This window comes from Choristoneura fumiferana, chromosome 21 (assembly GCF_025370935.1).
Source record: "Choristoneura fumiferana chromosome 21, NRCan_CFum_1, whole genome shotgun sequence".
In the NCBI taxonomy this organism is placed as follows: domain Eukaryota; kingdom Metazoa; phylum Arthropoda; class Insecta; order Lepidoptera; family Tortricidae; genus Choristoneura; species Choristoneura fumiferana.
The window spans coordinates 7,752,640-7,773,159 of NC_133492.1; the positions used below are offsets into that span (position 1 = coordinate 7,752,640).

General features: G+C 35.9%; 1 long non-coding RNA gene across 1 annotated transcript in view; it reads right to left on the reverse strand.

Annotated features, from left to right (window-relative positions):
- Positions 1-17,891, reverse strand: part of LOC141439763 (uncharacterized) — a 31,502-nt gene extending 13,611 nt beyond the window's left edge. Inside the window, exons 1-2 of the long non-coding RNA XR_012452636.1 lie at positions 17,676-17,891; positions 2,141-2,208 (exon numbers count right to left, since the gene is read on the reverse strand). This is a non-coding gene — a long non-coding RNA (uncharacterized lncRNA). The remainder of the gene's footprint in view (positions 1-2,140; positions 2,209-17,675) is intronic.
- Positions 17,892-20,520: the final 2,629 nt, after the last annotated feature.

Consider the following 20,520-nt stretch of genomic DNA (forward strand, 5'->3'; position numbering starts at 1 on the left):
TCATTTGTATTGGATGGATATTACCCAAATAAAACTTATTGCATTAGCGTGCAATTGTAAAATATGGCAGAGCAGAATACCCTAGTACAGCGTTTCCCATTTGCCGGGTACCGCGGTACCGGGCCATCAAAATAAAATACCGGATAGCAACATTCCCGCCTTGTTTTAAAAAATATACCTACTATCGATCGACGTATCGTAAATATTCGTAAAAGTACCAAGTGGGCTACGAAGAGGCAGTGTGAAAATTACCGGGCCATGGCAGAACATGTCTTTCATATATATTTCTTTTCAAACAGGCGTATTTAATTACTGCTCGCCCTTCATTTTTTTTTCTTTTTTTGCGTAGGTAATCATTCCGACCGCGCTTGAATAAATAGCTGCAAATCTCTAATGCATAATTATGTTAATTTTTCATGTTTTTTTTGTTTTACTAAGGAATGTATACAGCTAACTAAGGAATGTATGTAGCTAATATATTCAATTATCACTACTTTTGGTTCACCCCTCGTACATACATGGTTTTAGTTTTGAGTCCCGGAGAAGGACATAGGATTATAGTTTTTATCCCGGAAAATTGCATAGTTCCCGCGGGATAACGATAACCGAATTCAACGCGGACTGAGTCGCCGGTAACGGCTAGTTTTGTTATAATTTTCTTCGAATAACTTTTTTTTATCGTACACTACAAAGACAGCGACCATTTTTTCCTAGTCTTGACGGGTCTTTACGATCCACACGAATGACATCATCGTCACACTATAATTTTAGTAATAAATGTTAGATTATAATTCGTGGAAATGGAGTGGTAGTTTTGCGCCCTGTTAGGTTCCCATGAATTTTAGTTTAAACAGTGACTTCACTATCCTGACTTTCAAAGTATCGTAACAGCGGTCATTCATTAATTAGCAAAACTATCAACTAAAAGTTCTCAACTAGTTGAACTACTCCGTGTGTTGGTGCCATTACATGTGTGACGGACACTTAAATGATACAACGCAAACCAATTGTAGTATTTTAAAACAATGTAGCAGTTATTACGTTTTTGCTCTAATTGTGAATAATGAGTAAATATTTAAATGTGTAGGTATTTTAAATATTTAGTACAATTCTACTTTTGTCTACACTAATCATAAAAGACATATGGAGCAACAAAGGAGGCTTGACAGCGCAAGCCTCACCCTTCTGACCTCGACGAAGACAATCTATGCCACCAATATTTAGGTCGCTTCACCTAAAAAAGTTAGCATCATCATCCTTCAAATCAAGCAAACAAATGACACGCGAACAATTAAGGGGCGCTTTTTCCAGAGACAATTATAGTCTTTTATACAACAGTTGTACAACAGGGTTCAAAGAAGGTGAGTGGCGTGAGTTACGATGTGAGCTTAGCGAACATCGTAAGAATAGGATGCCACAAGCTTTTTTTGACTTAAGTACTTATACAACGTGTCATGTTTGTTGGAACCAAAGGGACGTATATCAAACACCAGCATTGCTTTAAGACTGATTTAATCCACCCACCCTCATATTACATTACAAATCATATGACACAACGTTGCATACCTACAATACTTTTTCTTCGACTGGGTACTTATTAATTAAAATAAAAAATTAGAGAAATAGTAAACTTTAAATGTCTTCATACTTTAGTAAAAAGTATGGCACATGCAAAGAGAAGGTAAATAACAATAAACAAGTGAGAAATATGAAAATGTCAAAATTTGTCTAATTTAAATTTTGTTTTTGATTTACTTTTACTTGCCTGTGACGATGTTAAAAATACGCGTTACTTATGTTGGCAGGCTATGGCTTATGTTCGGAAAGTTTTTATTCCGTATAAAAACCATAAAATGCACCTTAGCCTGTCCGAACGTACGAATTAAGAAAAAAAAGTAAGTAGTTGCAGTATCGTTTTAGCAACATTACGTTACGATACAGTGCTGTTATGGGGAATAGACAATATAGACTTTTCCAGAATCTTGTTATGTATGCTGTTATATTACTGTTCGTGATTAAGTAAATGACAGATTACAGTATAGTATAGGAGTAGAAAAAGTAATTAAAGTAGACAATGTGTAAGATAATGAATACAAAATGGTTCGCAAGTAAGATGTAGATACTCGTAAACGTTACTTACCCAAAGCAATCACAGTTTTAACGCGTAGACTGTTGGCTGGCGGCCATGACAACTACCATCTTCATTACCTTTGAACAAATGTAACAATATACATATCTGTACAATTCGAATAACTATAAATAAAATAAATAAGATGAGCATAACTAATTTTAAATCTTAGACCTACGAGTATTCTTTTTATTTTAAATCAAATCATGGATCACTCCAAAACACTCCGAAACAATAAAATTGAACAAATGGACCAAAAAAAAATCAAATAAATATTTTAATTAAAAAATGATAATTTTTATACAATTTTTGTTTCCCGACTGCACTTTTTGTTGATTACGAGTATACTTGTTTTTTTATCTAAACTGAATATCCGACCCAAATTTCATGTCAATCCGACCACTTGAAGTGGCTGATTCACATTGTAAGATTAGACTCTAACAAACCGATACAAATGTTGCAAGTTAAATAAAAGCTACTACAGACATTATTGAACAACAACCAAGAGAATCTAAAAAAAAAATCTTATATAAAACAAAACCGGAGAAACTTACGGAGCGATCGTTGGTTTCTAAACTATGCTGAAAATATTGCAATCGAGTTGACTTATTTTTGGTTAAATAAATAACCGTTGTTTTGGGTTCCTTACTGTGATGGAACTTACCCTTTTAATAATAATAATAAATTTCTTTATTTAGGCACTTTTTACTCGACTGCAAGGAGTGGTATTGTTTTTCGCGCGTATTTTAACCCATAGAATTTAAAGTTATGTTCTTTATCATATCATGCTAATGTAATGTTTACGAATTAATTATTCACTCAAGGAAGACCAAGTACAGGTTTTTTTTTTATTATTGTAGCGACACTTAATATTATAGTATTCCAATAACAACTTTGACAGAATTAATATTCCTACCTAATCTTAGTGATGCAGTGTTTTTGACCGCCGTTCAAAAACACTTGTTTTTCTGTCAGGAAAATATTTAATAAACGATAAATCGAGTGAAAAACTTAAAATTCCAATTTTAAATATTGCATTAATTAATGACGCGGTGTTCTAAACAAAGTACCTAAACATTTACCTATACATGGTGCACACAGCGAACGGACACTGGAGGAAAGATACCCTCAAAAATTAAAAACATATTTTTTCTACTCCTATACTGTACTTAATCACGAACAGTAATATAACAACATACATAACAAGATTCTGGAAAAGTCTATAATGTCTATTCCCCATAGCAGCACTGTATCGTAATGTTGCTAAAACGCTACTGCAACATTTTTTCTTAATTCGTACGTTCGGACAGGCTATAAGGTGCAACCAGTTACATATTTTATATGGTTTTTATACAGAATAAAAACATTACGAACATAATCCATAGCCTGCCAACATAAGTAACGCGTATTTTTAACATAATCACAGGCAAGTAACGTTAATCATAAACAAAATTTAACTTACTTAGACAAATTTTGTCATTTTCATATTTCTCACTTGTTTTGGGCTTGTTTATTGTTGTTTACCTTCTCTTTGCGTTTAACATACTTTTTACTAAAGTATGAAAACATTTAAAGTTTACTATTTCTCTAATTTCGTATTGTAATTAATAAGTACCCAGACGAAGAAAAGTATTGTATGCAGCGTTGTATAAGTAAGTCAAAAAAATCTCGTGGCGTCTTTTTCTTACGATATTCGCTAGAGCTCACATTGTATTGTAACTCACGCCACTCACCTTTTTTGAACCCTGTTATACAACTGTTGCATAAAATACTATTACGTAACTGAGACCTGCATGAAATGATTTGTAAGTAGTAATCATGAATCTTCATACACATCTACCTCAGTCAGGAACCGAACCGGTTAAATATCACAACAAGAACGATTGTTTTACAAGATTTGCTAGCTGTTGTCCGCGACTCTGTTTAGCACCATCCCACGGCAACTTTGTAATTTTTTCCAGGATGAAAACTACCGTATGTCAATAGTTATTATTGTAGTGTGGTGGTGATACATGGGTTTGTGTGTGTTCTTACAGTGTGGAGGTCGAGGAACTGCATGAACACATGTTTCTTGCTTAAACGTAACTATCATAAGGTCGCGGATGAGTAAAGTAATTGTTTCAGTTCAGAATACATATTTTTCCTCCAACACCCGTCCGCTCTTGCCACCCTGTAAAGGCGCCTGAATAAACAGCTACCTGTACATTAAAATTTGTGCAAATAATGCGGTGCCTGATGCGGCAGTGGTTACGCGAACCACCCCTACACGCGTGCAATTTGTTTATGGACATCGCTTCCGCACCACCTTCCTTTGGAACTAACCGCTTTTAGGGCTACCGCAATAATAATTTGTCTTGACCTTCGATATTAAGTAGGGGATTGATCGTTTCTTTACCGGACACGCCACAACATGGGAATAACGAAAGTTAAACTACAATAGAGTATATTCATAGCCGACATATTACCTTATTTATCAATCCTCTTTATCAAAGGTCAGGCTTGTTTTAGATGTTCTAAAATTTAGAATGTAAATGCATGCGAGTATTTGTTGTTGTATTGTATATATCAGAAATGATCAATTCTTATTTGGACTCAACTCAACATGACTCATGTCACTATTAAGTAACCCATAAACTTCCGCACGGAAACAATGGCACAACCGTAGGAATTATCGTTAAGTCGTCTCATGCGGGTATTCCATTGACTTGTCATTTTTTTTTGCCTAATTTCAGTTTGTCTAACAACTTTTACTATAATTTGTATAATTTAATTATTCATAATCATAAGCGAGCGAAGCGTTAGAACCGAACTTTAACCGAAAACCGAATCGAACCGAAAAATAATTATGTCAGTCAAACAGTATACGAAATAAGTTTATACAAAATGAAAATTAGGTAATTTAAAATTAGGCGAAACAAAATTATGTAAAGTAATTTGTATTAGGTTAATTATTATTAGTTTATCTACAACTACTTAGGCAAAACAAGGTACATCCTCTCTTGCGCCTCTATTTCAATCGCAATTTCCGATCGCGTGACGAAAACAAGGCCAGAATATCTGCGTGACATTAGAAGCACAAGAATCCGACCTTATAAACGCAGTAACTTGTCCAGATTGAATGCCGCAGTAAGAGGCTCGAGGGACCATGTGGACAGCCCTATGGTGATAAAGATTAGAGGGTGGGTTCGCGGCCCAAAAGGCGCGGCGGTCGCAAAGCGAAATGTCGCGCCATTTTACCGGCCAGTGACGTCATGGCCGCGCCTGGCATTTAGGCTTGAGCAACAAAGCAGCCCCACCTACCATCACCACTGATAACTGGGAAAGCTTTAGGGTTATTCGCTTCGCTCGGCCGCGACTCTGCCGCGATATCTTGCCTTGGCATTTAGATACTGTTTACTCCAAATTTTGGCTGGCGATAGATAAGTAAGAATGTCTTGGCTAAGTAGAAGTTACAGGAGTATTCGATACTGCGAATTGGAGATAAAGATGAGATGAGAAGAGATAATGCGTTTACGTTTATTTAGTTGGTTACGTGATCTTGACATTGCTGAAAGTGAATGTTGCGTATAAGAGAAACACTGCTTGTGCTTGCACTTCTTCAGTTAGGTACCCAATGAAAAAAAACAAATTATGTTCAATCAAACATTAACCCTTATTAGATTTTTCTTAGGTGGGCAAAAAATACCCTACGCACGTCGGAAACAAACACATAACAGGGTAGGTATTAATTCAAGTTTTGTTACAATACCTGGGCTTGATTGCGTGTACCTACGGCCCGTGTAAATCTTGGCGCTCCCATAAATTAAGTAATAAGTCATCATCCATCATCATCCCAGCCTATATACGTCCCACTGCTGGGCACAGGCCTCCTCTCAGAACAAGAGGGCTTGGGCCGTAGTTCCCACGCGGGCCCAGTGCGGATTGGGAACTTCACACGCACCATTGAATTGCTTCGCAGGTTTGTGCAGGTTTCCTCACGATGTTTTTCCTTCACCGCAGAGCTCGTGGTAAATTTCAAATGTAATTCCGCATATGAATTTCGAAAAACTCAATGGTGCGAGCCGGGGTTTGAACCCACGAACGACCCTCCGCTTGAGAGGCGATAGATCAAACCACTAGGTCACCACGGCTTTGAAGTAATAAGTATTGATTTAAAATTATGGTTTAACCCCACCTGAGACTACGCCTACTTTGACTACTGCGACTGTAGCGTGTATTTCCAAATCCGAGCTACAATTTTTATTTTTAACTTACTAGTGGAGACGTTATTCATTAGATAATGCATCGACGGTTGAAAGGCTAAGTCATCTAAGCGACATGTTTTGAGAAATTGAGTTAATGTAGGTATTCATCAAATCAGCCAAATTAAGTGGTCTATCCCAAGCAGCACGCAAGCGTTGCCGACATCAAATATCAGCACTATTAGAACTTAGAGTTCTACTGGTGATCCATAAAGGTGTCAAGAAAAGATTATTTACTTATAAAAGTGATTAAACCGTTATTATACAGCAAAGCTGTACTAAGTTTTTATAAAATACTCCGTGTAAACTTAAAGCTTTAAAACAGAATATTTGAACTCCACTTTAAAACCCTATGCATTTTTTGACACTTCAATCTAATGTTATCCTTCAAGCTGCATAGAGGCTGTATTTTGCATGTGATCACTTACTTACTACAGCTATAAGTTATAAAATGGTATCACTTTATACTTGTTTCTGTATAATGGTATATTAAAACTACTTTCTAAAGCTTATTATTAATGCGTAACTGTACACTCTTGTCAGTGTAATAGTTTCATAACTTCTGTCAAATATGATTATAGAACTATAATAATAAATGAATTCTGTAATACAGCTTTAATCTGTATTACTGACAAGGCTGTATAATTTATTTGCTGAAAACTGATGTACAGCCTATATAATAAAAATATTATATTATAACGGCTATTAAAGGGTAAAAGCTGTGTAATGGAATCCAGAAAGTGCGTAGTAAAACCACGGAATCTATAATACTCTCCAGATATCTTTTACGCTGTATAAATCTGTCGCCATTTTCGAACAAATAACAATAAAAGAAATATGACTTCTTACATTATTTTGAGTATTGCTGAAGTTATAGTTATGATTTTCAGATAAATAAATCATAAGTGATACCTGTTGTACAGTATTATTTAACAATCTTATGATTCTAACCTCAAAACCATAAACTTACTTACTTGTTTTGGTAATATTCCTCGTGAATTCTTCAGTATTTCGCGGCGCGTGAATATTTTTCCACAAAATTATGGTTAAGTCCCACCTGAGACTACGCACTTTGACTACTGCGACTGTAGCGTGTATTTCCAAATTCGAACATTATTCTTACTTATAACTTACAGTTCATTGGATATGCATCACGGTTGAAAAGCTAAGGCTAAGTCATCTAAGCGGTTGTTTTCAGAAATTTTAATTGTAGGTATTCATAAAATCAGCCAATAAGTGGTCTATATTTTTTAACAAACTTTCCTGTCAAATGAATATGTCGCTAAAGTCGAACTTTCAAGTTCACAGACAGTCTATTGGCTACAGCTAAAGTAATACGATTTTTTACTTTACAGCAACTATACATTATAATAACGCAGAAGCTGTATTACAATCGGCCCATTTTTATTAATAGAGGTTCTAATAGGCGTTATATAGGACTTGAACATTAAAACGTAGAAGCAGCAGGCGAATCCGAAGTCGCAAATCAGTTCGTATATCAGCCGTCGTGCTGCTATAATTTTTTTAACAAGTTCCTTTCCTGTCAAATCAATATGTCGCTAAAGTCGAACTTTCAAGTTGACAGACTCTGCTATTGGCGAATAAAAATAAACGATTATCAACTTTTCAACCGAAGATAATTATGTATACAGAATTCAGACACAGATGTCCTTACAATCGTATGTATAATATTAATAGTATAATCTAATAGGCGTAATAAGGACTTCTTAACATTAAAACGTAGAAGCAGCAGGGCGACTCCGAAGTTCGAAAATCGAAGTTCGTATATCGTACCGTCCCTCTCGCTATTAAATATCTCGGTATTAAATAGTATAAGTGTCAGCAGGACCGAACAACACGAACTTCGATTTTCGCCCTGTAGTTAAGTATTGAAGAGATATATATTTTATCAATTATCAATCACTGTTATCGTGCCCTCACACAACTCAATACGTTGAGTGCGACCAACCCCCTAAAAAAAGTTCTAAGTGTTGGTTTAGTGTTTAGTTAGAGTTTTTTGTTGCTTGGTGCAGAGTCAAAACTTTGATGCCATATAAATATATTTTCCCAACAAAGAAATACGCCCAATAACGGAAATAATTTAATGTCAAGCATACGTTGGTATTAAAACCAAAAGGTGCCTTGCAGTCCTAAAAAATCAATCCAAAACGAATCCATTTCTCAATTTTCAATCGTTGCTTGTTGTACTGTAACTGTCTTGACGAAAAAAAACGGACGAGGTTCTCAAGTCGACGCGTGTATATATATATTAGTAGTCCGATCTTGATAATTCTTTGAATGATTCTTTTTGGAAAGGGTATACCCCCGAGGTGGTCCCATATATATTTGGAAAAAAAAACAACCCTAAGGGTAGGAAAACAGAGGATAATTGATTGTTCATTCACTGATTGTAATGTATGCCACGCATAACTTTTTACAGAGTAGTCCGATTTTGATAATTCTTTTTTTGGGTTCCGGAGCCAAAATGGCAAAAACGGAACCCTTATGTCACCCTGTCTGTCTGTCCGTCCATATGTCACAGGCATTTTACTCGAAAACTACAAGACGTATATCAATGAAATTCGGATTACAGATGTCTTGTCAAAGCCGCTATTTAGTTTTGTAGTTAAATTACAAAAATAAATATTTATAGGGGGGGCACTCCATATACGAAACAGAAATTGAACAATTTTTTTTTAACTCGCACCAATGTGTGGCACATAGTTCGACAGCTCTTTTGAAAAGATAGATAGTAGAAACTTTTTTGATTAAGTGAAGATTTCGGGAAATAATCGCTCCCAAAGTAGCAAAAATTGTGCCCCCTACCCCCTCTATCTTGTAAACCGTTTGTCCAAAAAATATGGAAAGGTAACGCTTAATAAATACTATCAACGAAAATTGGTTTCAACATGATCGGATATACCGTTTTTGAGTTATTGCCGAAAAACTGCGCTTCTCAAGAATAGGACGTAAGTGCCGTAAAGATACGCTCTTTTTCTGGTAATAGATTTTAAGACTGTAGTAGGTGTTTTAATTGTGTTATAACGCACATAATATTACCTGATTTTTTCGTAATGGCTACGGAACCCTATCTTGGGCATGTCCGACACGCTCTTGGCCGGTTTTTTATTGGATAGGGTATACCTCGAAGTTGGTCCCATATCGGAAAAAAAAATCGTAGCATAGGGTGGAAAAAAAAATCTTTTTAACAAAAAATTAAACAGCCGCAAAAACTAAAAAGCAAAAAATAATAAACCCTTTTTATTTAATCTTAATCTAGGTACAGTTTGAAGTCGGTGCCTATAAGTTCTAGCCAGCAGAAGTGGACGTATTAGTCGTCTACCTGATGGGCTTCTATCACTCCTACTGGCTCGTGCCGAGGCACCGACTTCAAACTAGTACCTAGATTAAGGTTAAATAAAAATGGTTTATTCTTTTTTGCTTTTTAGTTTTTCGGCGGTTTAATTTTTTGAAAATACAAACTGAAATAGATGCATAGAAAAACCAGAAAAATAAGACCAACACTAATTTTAATTAATTTTAGTTTTAGTTAATTTTAATTTGGTTAAATTTTTTGTTAAAAAAAATCACTTCTCATGCTCCTAAAGTTGATATTTATGCTGAATTTTTATGCTCTAGTGCATAAAGTAAAATCTTCGTCTAAGACGAAGGTAATCAAATCAGGTCACTCACATGTGTTAAAAGTTTCTATATACATTTTTAATAATTTTAAATTTATATACAACTCAAAATCAATAAACCCAAATATTTAATATTATATTAGCAACGCATGAATAATAAAAGGTACCTAGGTGAACAATTGTTTCCACTGTTGATATTTCATTTCCTCGTAATCGAAGTGAAAAACAGAGTGTAAAACTCGAGCATTAAACCTGTTTTCCCCTCGACGTGTCTATACCCCCTCGCCGTCCCGCTCGTTTTAAGCTGATTTCCCACCGGCGAGGCGAGACGAGACGAGAATTGAAATTTGTATGGCGGCGCCTGCGGCGGGTGCGCGAGAATGCATACAAATTTCAATTCTCGTCTCGCCTCGCCGGTGGAAAATCACCATATGCTCTTGTTGAACAATCTACTATTTAAGAATAATAACATGTGTAGCACCTTTGTTAAGCACCTTGTACGCTCCCATTTCCGACATATCTGGTGGCGTTACCTATGTGACGTGGAGTTTTATCGTTTTCATATTTAATATATAACACAACATGTGTGTTCGTTTGTAACCGTAATAGAGTGGGAGATAAAGGTGCACTTGATGTTAGCCACGGCCCTTGAAGCATGTTTTGCAAAAAGAAAGTTCAAGGGCATACCGCCTTTCGTCCTAGGGTTTGTGAATAATTTAGGAGTGTAATTGAGTCCGACGCGTGGGAACGTCCAGCCGCACGGTGTCGTCACGGTCAGGTAAGGTTTCCCAGAGCACCTGGCAGTCAATCAGCGTGTTCACTAAACCAACGCCAATACTACATTCGGCGTCAAAATCGTAGTACCGTACCTCCCTAAAAACTGGATTCAAGAAAATCTATCTCTTTAATTAAAAGGTACCGGTCTAAAGGTTGAACACGCCAAAACTTGGGCATCACTAAAATTAATATCATGGAAAACGTTTAATAAATAATCAAAAGACGTTTACGTTAAATATAAGTAAATTTAATGTATTTTTAAGTGACAATTACTTTTAGTCAAGATTTCTTGACGAGTAAGCCATTGGTCGTACTTTTCCTCGAACACGACTCATGCCATGAGGGACTGCACCTACACGTGTTGGGATAACTCTTGGTCGCCCAAGTCCACATTTTTTTCAGCTCGGCCACGGATTTCACCTCTCCGCCTCTCTTTTTAAGAAGTCCTTTCATTTTACTCCAATACTCCTCGATGGCCCGGAGTTCTGGACAGTTTGGCGGATTGCTGCCTTTCGGTGCCACGGCCACCCCGTTTGATTCGTACCACTCCATCACGGGTTTAACGTAATGGCAACTGGTCAGATCTGGCCAAAACAACGGTTGAGAGTCGTGCTTCTTAATAAATGAAAGTTACCGCTTTTGTAAGCACTCCTTTTGATAGACGCTGCCGTTTATGGTTCCGGTAGTTATAAACGAGCTGCTTATTTTCCCGCAACTAATCAACTATAAATTGCCTGCCAAAGGATTTTTTTTGGAAACTTGGATCGTTTTTAGGGTTCCGTACCCAAAGGGTGCCAACGGAACCCTAACTCTCAGAACTTTATGAACCGATTTTTTTTCCGTTCGTCTAGGAATGTCTTCAATTAGGTCCCATAAGCACGAAATCAGGATCTGATGATTGGATCTTAAGGAAATCGAGGGAACTCTTCAAATGTTGTAGGGACACCTATAGTAAAGTGGATATATTTAGTAGTAACTCGTGCATTTGCTCTTGAAAATCATCATTTGGTGAAGTGGAACTGATGATGAAGACCACAGTTGATCATCGGAGTTACTATTCAATAACAAGTATTTCATGGGTTGAATTTTAATTACTTTGACACAGTTGCTAAGCAATTTATGCTCCTCATAATGCATATGGTAAAGCGGGTGGTGAAGCACCAGGACTCCTCAATAATGAACGTCTCTGCATCGGTAAAAGCAATCTTTCGCTAAAGGTGACGAGCAGTTGATATTAAACTATTGTATTGTATTACTTACACTAAAAAGCGTGAAAAAAAATTATAACAAAAAATTTAACCGACTACAAAAAACCATGAAAATAATTTTCTACCAGTCTGAAGTCGGTCGGTGCCTCAGCACGAGCCAGCAGGAGTGATTGAAGCCCAATATAAAGTGCGTAGGTGAGGTAGATGACTATAGGTCCACTCCTTTTTGTACATAGCTTTGTGACATATTCACTCTCTTAGCCACATCGCGAGATGATCTTACAATTTGAGGCAAATATCTTTAAAATGCGTTTGTCCTTTTTTAGGGTTCCGGAGCCAAAATGGCAAAAACGGAACCCTTATAGTTTCGCCATGTCCGTCTGTCTGTCTGTCTGTCTGTCTGTCGGTCCGTCCGAAAAATTCAGAACGGTAGTAAGTTTATCAAACTTTCAAGGAAAACTATAACGGCTAAGTTTGCTTAAGAATTATTAGTAGTTTAAGAGTAAATATCAGCCTAAGGTATAAAATATACCTAAATTTGGAAGATTCCATATAAAATACGAAATCCTTAGAAAAATATTACTTATTTTTTTCGTAATGGCTACGGAACCCTATTTTGGGCGTGTCCGACACGCTCTTGACCGGTTTTTTATCCTTTACACCCTGCAGCCCGCCACTTCCTTGCTTTCTTTCTATAGTCACAGAATAAATAATAGTACTAGTACAGAAGGTTATCTCTTTTGATTTTGACGAAAGCCGCCATTTTATATGCCTACGAAATTTTTATTAGCAAAATCACCGCGCACCGCCAAGCAACATTGAACTCTAGTGCTGCGCGCGAAGGTCGTTATTATTCAGCACGAACGTTTTGGTTTAGGATAGGGTTGTAAATCAATAAAAAAAATAATACTCACATACATATAACTTAAGAGTAAATTCGGACAAATACTTAGTTTTCTAGCATTTTGAAACCTACGGTCTCCGACGGTCACAAAATGGATAATTGTACAAGGTCGCGTGCCGAATGCGTCGTCGGCTGCCTCAAAGGTTTTGTACGCCCGCAGTGGGCATCGGTAAATCGCGAATTACCTATCTGTCCTTTTGTCGCACTCGCACTTAATATGGTTTCGAACAGCATTGGGTTAGTTAGTGTAATGTGTACAGAATATGAATATATAAATAAAATAAATATGAATGTAATATTTTTTTGCACTCATCGTGAACCAGTTTCACGAAAATCACACAGCTACACGTAGCGTTACGCGGCGCGACTAGTTCGAGCGAGACTGCGAGCGTGCATGCCGGGCGGTGCTCATAGCCCTAGTGAGTTAACCCACGCCGGCGTGGGGTGTTTTGATACTTACAGAATCGCACCTATATCACGGAGTGCGCCGCGCCTGCTACAGTTAAGCGTTCCCGAAACCTCTTCAAAACGAAATATACTTAGTGGATTGTGGACATTTTAACCTTTTTGCGACATCGCTGTAGCTGAGCATTAGGTTTTGTGTGTGTTCGAGCAAAATAAGTTCGCATTGTTGCAGTTGCTGGTTCGACATCTTGATAGATATAAACCTTTCATAAAAAAACTTGTTAAATTGTTTTCTTTTTACGATTAATTACGATTAAAATGGCATCAAAAAAGTTTACATATGTTTAATTTTAACATATCAGTAAATACTTTTACCTACATGCCCAAGTTTTGGCGTGTTCAACCTTTATTCTATGATTTTCAATTGATAATTTTAATTTTGAAATCGACAACGCGCTACCACTCAGTTTTTCTTGTCCACGACTACCTGGCGGAGGTTGGAATCCCCGTTTTGTAAATCTGATCTTTTGGGATACGCTCAAACAGGTTCAGTTACGTGATGCCACCCCTGTAACCCTCCAAGCCCTCCACGATGCAATCTTTGAAATAGTTATGAGACAAATTCTTCTAAAACGCATTGTGATTGTGACAATGGTGCCAACGATGAAACATCGCATGGAGGAAGTCATTAGGGCAAGGAATAGGTAACACTGAATTCAGTTTTTTTTTCTCTTAATTTTATCAACTTTGATATTCAAGTTCCAGCATATTAACATTTTTCCTTTGTTCACAAAATATTAAATATAATGACCCGGATAACTCACGTCATAAATCGAGTTTAGCTCGACATGTTTCGGGCTAATCCGTAGCCCTTCGTCTTCGGAGCAACGCGACTCAGCGGCTGCTGCAACACGCGCACAGTTATCCGGCAGTTATCCGGGTCATTATATTTAATATGAGTGAGTCTCACGGTAGTTTCATGTTCAAAATTGTTCACAAAATCTTTGAAATTTAGTTAATTTAATTACCTTTTATTAATAGCCAGAAATACCATTTTTTAAAATGTCGAAGTGCGATAGTTTTGATGTTAAGAGTACTTGAGAGTAAACAAACAACAATCTAGCAAAGTCAAATAGGCTGTGCTATATAGAACTAGTATGAATGACATCACTTCAGTTATTATAGGCAGAAGGTTCGTTTTTTCTAAACAGTTGTTGAAGTCTGAGTGATTGCCTAAATTGAAAATAACGGCTTTCTATGCAAATTTATATGTATGGTATGGATACCTAAGCAAACCATAGATAGAGGGACCCACAAACATACGCAGTTATTGACAGACCTATTAAGATCTATAAGTATTCATTATATTTAAGTATATCCATTATAATCAATTATTTTGTTGCCTGTTGTGAAGACTTTTCCTGGTAGTATATTTGCTAAAAAGTTGTATAAAACAAATTGACAAGACTACAAAAAAACAAATAAAATTAAAAAAGCAAACATAACTGAAATCTGTTTTAGGTTTATTAAAACCGGCCAAGAGCGAGTCGGACGCGCCTAAGATAGGGTTCCGTAGCCGCTACGAAAATAACAAGTAATATATTACGGTATTTTGTACGGAATTTTCCATGTTTAGGTATATATGTAAGTTATTTACTCTTAAATCCTACTAATATTATAAATGTGAGTTTAAGAGTGAGTGAGTGAGTATGTTTGTTACTTCTTCACGCTGAAACGGCTGAACGGATTTGAATGAAATTTGGCACAAAGTTAGTTTATAACCAGGATTAAATCATAGGATATTTCTTATCCCAATAATCCAACGGGATAGGGATACAATCTGGAACTAATAATCGCTGGGCTTAGAGTCATGCAATTTGGTATGTAGATAGCTGGACATCTGGAATAACACATAAGCTACTTTTTATCTCGATATTCCTACGGGATAGGGATAAAATCTTGAAATAACAACTGCTGGGCTTAGTCATGAAATTTGGTATGTAGATAGCTGGACATCGGAAATAACACATAAGTAGGCTATTTTTTATCCCAATATTCCCATGGGATAGGGATAAAATCTTGAAATAACAACCGCTGGGCTTAGAGTCATGAAATTTGGCATGTAGATAGCTGGACATCTGAAATAACACATAGGCAAATTTTTACCCGACTGCCCGAAGGAGGGTTATGTTTTTCGAGCGTATGTATGTATGTATGTATGTAAGTATGTATGTATGTGGGTATGTATGTCCATTTCGTTAGTCCTCGCTGCAGCCTAAACGGCTGGACGGATTGTAACATATGAGGTATCATTGGATTCGTCATAACTGTCAAAGTGACATAGGGTATATAATATTTCAATATGGCGTCTGCGAAAAAAAATATGGCGAAGGAATATGACAACCTTAAATGAGCTTCTTGACAGAGTTCTAGACCACGAGACTTATTTTCTTTCTTTTAGTTTTTATTAAAAACTTTAATAAATGGGTGAGTACAATTTGGGGGGTTGTAGGGTTTGTAAACCTAGTTTGATTCCAATCACAAACTATATTTTTTTAGGCTTTTCTTTGCATAGAAATTATAACTATAGCCCATCACTACACCTCTGGTTCACTGGGATTATGTTTGCCATAAGTCAGGATTTGTCCAGACATGTCTGGATTTTTGACCCTTTGTCAGGATTGAAGCTGGACTTACCAAGTGTCTGGATTTTAAGAAATGTCAAAATTTGTTGTCATGATGACTATTAATAATAACACCGTTTCTTATAATTGAAATGATAAATTAAGTAGTAACTAATCAACAAAATTAATACCATTTCTTTTAAAGCAGCTAAATTACAGCTAAAGAGGTCTCAATCAATTATTTGCTTAAAACTATACTTGTTTTGGATAGGTATTTAACTAAATTATATTTTTGTATTTTTTTATATGACAACCATAACTGGGATACCATTAATAACACAATACAACCAGGGTTGCCAACCGTACGAGGTTCCTCCTACAAATATGAGACTTGTAGCCGTCCATACGAGGTATGAGGACAAAATCAGCCAAGACAGCCGGTAAAACAGCCGAGAGTAAGACAGCCGGTGAAATTACTGGCACTTGAGGTATCCCATCTTAGGCCTCTAGGTTGGCAACGCATCTGCAATCCCCTGGTGTTGCAGGTGTCTATGGGCGGTGGTGATCTCTTACCATCAGGAGACCCACTTGCTTGTTCGCCATCCAATAGAATAACAAAAAAAAAAAAAAAAACAACCTCATACAATTATGTATGATATTTTGTTAATATGGTCATATGAACATTTCGCACCACCATTATTTGCAGTTTTGTAATAATATAGACAAATTTAGTTTTTTTGTGATTTTACTTGAGTTTTGAGTCTTGAGAAAAGGTTTTTTTGAGATACAGTGATGTTTTATTTAATTGCAATAGTTTATTTCATTGAGTAAAAAGTCCTAATCCAATAGTTCAATATGCCTTAATTTTGGTTTTAGCATGTTTTAGATCAGGGATGGGGAAACTGCAGCCCACGAAGGCTTGAAATCCAGCCTGCAACCAACAAACAAAAATCAAGAGAAGATTTTGTATTGTTACAAAATTTCAATTTCATTGGCAATTGCCAAATTAGTGTTTCAGAAAATACATATCAATATTTTTATTTCAGTAAATAACATAGCCAAAAATGCAACAACTTGGCCTGCCATACATTTCGTTGGTATATATTGGCATGCGAAGGAAAAAGTTTCCCCATCCCTGTTTTAGATGCATAATTATAAATGTATGATGTTTGAAAGCCAAAATACGAGATTTTTAGCTGCATAGTACGAGGGATTTTTGTTTACGATTGGCAACCCTGAATACAACAATCATTTTTGAGATTTTTGTCCAGCAGTGGAAGTGTCCCACAAAAATATTTTAACAGCTATAAGGATTACGGCAAAGCGATAAGATAACTGATTGGGTTTATGAAGATGTTATAGAAGAATCATAAAACATGCTGATGACTAGAACTTTTTTAAAAGTATGTTGTTGGTCATAGTTAAATTTAACCTTATAATTGGGTTGATTTATTTTGTAACTATTATACTAGCCAATTCCATAACAATCATAACGAAATTGCCTCCTGAACATGCATTTTAGTTACACTCATGAATGCATACCAACGTTCTGCTACATAAATAATTATAAGATGATACTAGTTCGAACCCATGTTAATTTAAAAAGATATTCAAACCAAACATCGTGTCTAAAATAATGTTACAGTGTTTCAAAGTGAAAGTATCATTTTCCTGCGCCAAAAGTTGACATCATTCGGCAATTTAAAAACAGAGAAAAACCGGAATAGTAGGATAAAAAAATACATACGTCACTGAATCTTTCACATAATCCGAGCAGTCCCCGTTCATGAGTTCAAGCCGAAGATAAACGTACAAATTCACAGTAAAACAGCCGGATTTCATGAAATTGTTAAATAGTAGGTAATCAACTCAACTATCAGTTATGTCAACGAAAATGGCACAGCACTGTGTTGCCAACAATTTGGAACCTGATATGGCTATTTTTCACAGCTTGAGTAGCTGAGTAAGAAAGCAAAATGTAATCGACTAACGACGTCGAAATAGTAAGTACATATTTTGTACGTAGTACTTACTGTTTCGATGACTAACGATTAACGATTAGACTGCGGGGCTACTACTTTCGTGTCGTTCCGTCCCTCTCACTCATATTATTAAATAACATAAGAAGCGTCACCTGGACGGCAAGATACGAAGTTCGAATTTTCTGGTATCTGTTTTGTTTATCTGATGATATGGCATCTGATGATTTTAATGGGTTTATTTTTGAGACTATCAAAATTGACCTATTGTTATTCTAGCCCGGCTTAGATAATTTTGATATTTGTGATATAAAAATAAATTAAATTAATTTTAATCTGAAAAAAAAAACAAGTCTCGATACTTGGAACCCTGCAGATTTAGCTTGAATGAAGAAGCAATTGGTTTTAAAGGATGCCGTGAAACCCATAGGAAAATATTACACAGCAAAACAAATGGGCTTTGCTAATTGAAAAATGTGACACAGCTGCTTTGAGACACAGATTCATAAGAATAATACATCCAAAGAGACTAGAAGGCAAACAAATATTCACCTTGATGAAACATATAATGGACATCAGCTATTTTAAATTTGACTTTATTCCTGTTCAAGTAAAAAATAAACTCATTTGTAATACCTAGTTTTTTGTTTAATTCAACCTACCATCCACAAAATGCAAAATGTTATGAGGTTGTTAGAATTCAAAAGTTAGAAGATATATTGTCATTTGGTGCAAATAGAAAATGGATAACACGAAGTTATACGTCAAACTAGAAAAATGACAATTTAAAATATATTAACATGGAACATTTACCATCCTGAATATCGTCAAAAATGAAACATTGTCCTATGGTAAAATTATCAAATCTGATGGATGCCGAAAAAAAATGACCACTTGTATTAACGTACATTCAGAATTATGACGCATTGTAAATTATGAGGCCCACCTGAAATCATTTGTTTTGGGCCTACATATTAAGTTATAATGCTTGATTCAGACAACATTCACTTGTTGCTTATTTAATTTAGCCCCTACTTCGTAATGGAAAATATTCCATTTGTGTTTAATTCATTTACAACATAACTAAACTTGGTTGTAAATTTTTTTGAGCACAATTACACTGACAAAATTCACTTTGGTTGATATTCATTTTGGTCCAAATTCAAAATGGTCAATTCAAGTGGACGATTTTCCATTTGCACCGAATGACAGTAAATCATTTTAAATAATATCTAAGTATCAACATCGTTTAATTGGTGTACAGCAAGTGTTCACAGCGTCATTTTTTTGAATTGGCCGCGGTTTCTCGAGGACATCTTTTGCTGGCCAGTCTATTAGGAATAAATACATTTTATTTGTAATAAATACCACAGCATACCTAAATACTAATTTTTTTTTACATATTAAATTATTATTAATTAAGACATATTAAATTTTTGTAACGTGTGTGTTTTATTTTTAACCGAGAAGTAATCGTGAAAATTAGTAGATTAAAATGACGATTGATCAATTATTATTCGAATACTCCGTCGATTAATTTAATCGCGACTAAATTAATCGTAGGTAATTTTATTTTGTGACGATTGATTGTTCAATCGATTGATTAGTTGATTACAAAAATTATTGATTAATGCCCATGCCCATTTCGGAACTGTTGGGCTACTACGAAACTCGAAGTTCGTGTCGTGCGGTCCCTCTGACACTTATACTATTTAATATTCGAAAATCGAAGTTCGTAACGTACCGTCTCTGTCACTCTCGTATAAAATAATACTAGCGTCAGCGGGACGGTACGATACGAACTTCGATTTCCGAATTTCGTAGTAGCCCTACTGGCCTTATACTACGAAGTGCCGAATTTGAACTTCGTATCTTGCCATGAATTTTAGACGACCAGATGGCCTAGTGATTAGAGAACCTGACTACGAAGCTTGAGATCCCGGGTTCGATTCCTGTGTCGGGGCAGATATTTGTATGAAAAATACGAATGTTTGTTCTCGGGTCTTGGGTGTTAACTATGTATTTAAGTATGTATCTATCTATATAATTATATTTATCCGTTGCTTAGTACCCATAACACAAGCTTTGCTAAGCTTACTTTGGGACTAGGTCAATGAGGGCTATCGTCTTTTGTCTCACTAGATGGCGCACTGTTGCGTGAGGTTTTTAAGTATGGCTTTCAAATATAGTTTTTACGGGTGTGAAAACAAAGTTTAGATTAAAATCATATTTAATACACCTTAAAACCGTACCATAAAAATATGGAGCATGCCACAGTGTTGCATAGTCCCCGTTTTGTTCGGAAAAAAGGGAGGACACAGTTTTCCGAAAGACAAAACTGTCTCAAAACACAGACATTCATTGCCCCTGAACGCATATTTGCCATAATTAGTTTCAGATATTGGAAAATATTCACAAAATTATTCTAATTATAAATAAACCCGCGTAGCTCACTCAAAAACTATGAGATTTGACATTTTAGCGTGAGGTCTCCGAAATGTCCCGTGATATTTATTTATTATTTATCATAGCCCCCCTGAGGTAGGTATTATCCGTCGGAAAATTTTGCGTGGGAAGTATTATTTTTTTCTTGTTGCTATGTTTTTTTGGGTT